Source organism: Triticum dicoccoides, chromosome 7A (genome assembly GCF_002162155.2).
Source record: "Triticum dicoccoides isolate Atlit2015 ecotype Zavitan chromosome 7A, WEW_v2.0, whole genome shotgun sequence".
Lineage (NCBI taxonomy): Eukaryota > Viridiplantae > Streptophyta > Magnoliopsida > Poales > Poaceae > Triticum > Triticum dicoccoides.
In genome coordinates, this window is record NC_041392.1 from 625,610,045 (window position 1) to 625,614,130 (window position 4,086).

Below are 4,086 nucleotides of genomic sequence, written 5' to 3' on the forward strand. Positions count from 1 at the left end.
GGCGTCCAACGGCGAGGGGCGGTGCGGTCGTCGCGGCGGGGTTCGTTCCCCCGATCCGATCTGGATCGGGGAGGAGGGGGAGAGCAAGTGGGGGGCGAGTGGGGCGTTAGGGTTTCGGTCGGGGTGGGGTGGCCTATAGGCCACGGGGGTGAAGGGGCCGCGTGGGCCGGCCTGGTGGGCGGCCTGGTCGGCCAGCTGGGCCGTTTGGCCCGGGGGGCTCTTTCTTTTTATTTGTTTTCTGTTTTTTTGTTTTTCCTTTTTATTTATCTTATATTTTTTCTGTTTTATCTTGTTCCTCATTGTATTTTAGTCTTGTAAAGTGCAAGAATGATCCCTAAATTAGTATTACCACTAAACCCACTACCATATAAAGTTTAGCCCCTAAATAGAATAGTTTAACATTTTATTAATTATAAAAGGCATTTCAATAATTGTTTTGCTACTGTCTTATTCACTTTAGAGTATTTAAAGATTTTATAAAAGTGGGGTTTCTTCACCAATATTTAATATGGATTATTTGGCTCACTCCGAATATTTTAGTTTTAATATTTGAAAACCTTTTTTTTGCCAGATTTCGAACCTTGAATTTGAAACGATTTCGAACTAACGCGCGATTAGCAACAGAAATCGAAGTGACGTGGCATCTCTAACAGAGGGTTACTGTAGCTTAATTATCCGGGCGTTACAAATTCTGCCGCGACGGACTCCTTCTTGACCGGCCAAGCACTTGCTGTCAGTGACAAGCTCGTCTCCAAAAATGGCAGGTACGCGCTTGGCTTCTTCAACACAAGCAGCAGCCAAGACACCACCAACTGGTACCTTGGCATATGGTTCAATACAGTCCCCAAGTTTACTTCTGCATGGGTCGCAAATAGGGATACACCAATCAAGAGCACCACCGCACTAGAGCTCACAATCTCCCATGATGGCAACCTTGTCATCTTAAACGGGTCCACCAAGTCTATAATCTGGAGCACACAAGCAAACATCACAAGAAATGGCACCACTGCTATGCTTTTGAGTAGTGGAAATCTCATCCTGACAGACTCTTCAAACTCAGCAGAGGTTCTGTGGCAGAGCTTTGATCACCCCACAGATACACTTTTCTCTGGGGCAAAGCTTGGATGGGATAAGGTCACTGGCCTGAACCGTAAGCTCGTCTCTTGGAAGAACTTGATTGGCCCAGCTACCGGTGTGTACTGTCATAGGTTAGACCCCAGTGGTGTCAATCAGTTATTGCTTACACCATTGAACTCCTCCATACCATATTGGTCGAGCGGTGTATGGAACAACAAATACTTTCTCTCAATAGCAGAGATGACAAGCAGCAACCAAGTTTCGAACACAACATTTGTCCACAACAACCAAGAGAAGTACATGGTATTTAACTTAGTCGATGAATCTATGGTTACTCATTTTGCAGTTGACATCTCAGGTCGATTAAAACAATCCATTTGGTTGGAGAGTTCACAGGATTGGACAATGATCTATGCCCAACCAAAACTTCAGTGTGATGTCTATGCAATCTGTGGACCTTTCACAATTTGCAATGATAATGAGCTTCCATATTGCAATTGTATGGAGGGCTTCACCATAACATCCCCCGAGGATTGGGAGCTAGAGGATCGAACCAGTGGCTGCTCGAGAATTACTCTGTTAGAATGCATTAGCAATAAAAGCACAACTCATACAACAGACAAGTTCTACTCTGTGCCATATGTTGAGTTGCCGCAGAATGCCCCAAAAGTCGAAGCTCCTGCAAGCCCGAATGAGTGCGCACAAATTTGCCTGAATAATTGCTCTTGCATGGCATATTCCTTCAATGATGAAAAATGTTCTATCTGGCATAATGAATTGCTCAACATAAGAGAACTACAATGTAGTGGTACTACATGTTCAATCGGAGAAACTCTTAATCTTCGTGTTTCTGCTAAAGATTTCCACATATTGACAAACAACAGAAAGGAAATTTGTTATTGGAGTTGCAACTGGTGCAGGCATTTCTGCTCTAGGTTTATGTGCACTTTCTCTCCTGGTAATGATTTGGAGAAACAGAAGTAAGAGCTCTAGCCATACACTGGATGGTGTTCAAGGTTGTAACAGAATCATTGCATTTAGATACACTGATTTACAGCGCGCCACAACAAAATTCAAAGATAAGTTGGGGGCAGGTAGTTTTGGTTCTGTATTTTAGGGTTTTTTAAATGACTCAGTAGCTATAGCAGTGAAAAGGCTTGACAGTGCTTATCAAGGAGAGAAGCAATTCAGAGCTGAAGTGAGCTCGATTGGAGCTGTCCAGCACATCAATTTAGTTAAGCTTGTCGGTTTCTGTTGTGAGGGTTCCAAGAGGTTGCTTGCTTATGAACACATGTCAAATCGCTCTCTTGATGTCCATTTATTTCGAAACAATACGACGATATTGAGTTGGACTATTAGATATCAGATAGCCATAGGGGTTGCTCGAGGTTTAACCTACTTGCATGAGGGATGTCGAGACTGCATCATACACTGTGATATTAAGCCAGAAAACATACTTCTTGATGATTCATTCATTCCCAAAGTTGCAGACTTTGGGATGACAAAGCTTTTGGAAAGGGTCCGAAGGGAATTTAGCCGAGTACTGACTACAATGAGAGGAACTGCTGGGTACCTTGCACCTGAATGGATCAGTGGTGTTGCTGTTACACAAAAAGTCGATGTGTATAGCTATGGGATGATGTTGCTGGAAATTATATCTGGAAAAAGGAATTCAAGTGCATCATGTTCTAGTGGTGGCAGCAACTGTGATGTTTATTTCCCTGTTCATGCCGCACACAAGCTTCTTGAAGGAGACGTTGGGAGTTTGATAGATCACATGCTACATGGTGATGTCAATCTAGACGAGGCTAAATTGGCTTGCAAGGTCGCATGTTGGTGCATCCAAGACCATGAGCATGATCGACCAACAATGAGACAGGTAGTTCAGATTCTCGAAGGGCTAGTTGAGATCAGGATGCCCTCGGTACCAAGAGTGCTCGAAGCTATGGCTGAAAGTTCGCATTCCGTGTGGTCCTAATCCCTTTGTATGAGGCAAACTAGTGGGTTGCATGCCAAAATGTTATAATAGAGTTGTGTATATTGGACATATGTACTATACAAATGTAGTGCCTATGGTTGGAGATGCAATTATATTCCATGCAATAAAGTTGTAATGGTTTGAATGTACCCAGTACCATTGTTGTCTCGGTCCATGTTGTAATCAGCGCCATAGATATTTCTCTTCCTTTCCTTTTTCTCCGCTTAAAATGGCAACACCAATCTGCTAATCTGGTAGTGTCATCCTTGCTCGGTGATAGCAAGCTAGACTGCAGTGAAGAGGTTGCACAGATGCTCACCTGATCACGCGAGACAACTTTTGTGGGCGGTAGGGAAGACGGTGCTTATCTCCATCTCTGGCGCGAGAAACTGCAAAATTAAATGAGAGGAAAATTAGATAAGTCCAATGGCGAACCGTGACGCGAATGGAAAAGGGTCACAGTCAGACTCACCGGTCCGACCTCACCTCCAGGGCATCCGAGAGGGTCGCTGGGGTAGTTGCTCGGCATCTGGTTTTGTAAGGCCATCTCCACCTCGCGACCTCAAAACGTTCGGGTATGTCCGTTTGGGGGTTAAACGGACAAAAGAGACGACCTAACGTGTAACCTCATTCGTAAAAAAACGTCCATTTCTAATCCGTCTCGCTCCATCTTGGACCCAAATTTGAGCTGGATTTACGTCCAAAACGAACACAAGCGGACGCTTTCTGGGTCGTCCTCGTCCGGCAGTGTCCCCTTTGCATGTGACCCAGGGCCGCCTGTCATCCTCTCTCCTCTTCTCTCTCACGTGGCCCACCATGCCCACCTACCATCTTTTCCTCCTCCCCATGCCGGTGCACACCACTGTGCTGCAGCCGTGGGCGAGCGCGACGCGTGCCGGAGCGCGGGCGTGGAAGAGCGGCGTGCGGCGCAGCTGCGAGCTGGGGGCGGTGTGCGGCGGGGCGCGGCATGGAGAGGCGAGGCGACCACGGTCGCGGTGGTGGGCGACGGGCGGCGGGGCGCGACTGCAGGA

General features: G+C 46.3%; 1 pseudogene; it reads left to right on the forward strand.

Annotated features, from left to right (window-relative positions):
• Window positions 1-681: 681 nt before the first annotated feature.
• LOC119333722 lies at window positions 682-3,055 on the forward strand (annotated as a pseudogene).
• The last annotated feature ends 1,031 nt before the right edge of the window (window positions 3,056-4,086 follow it).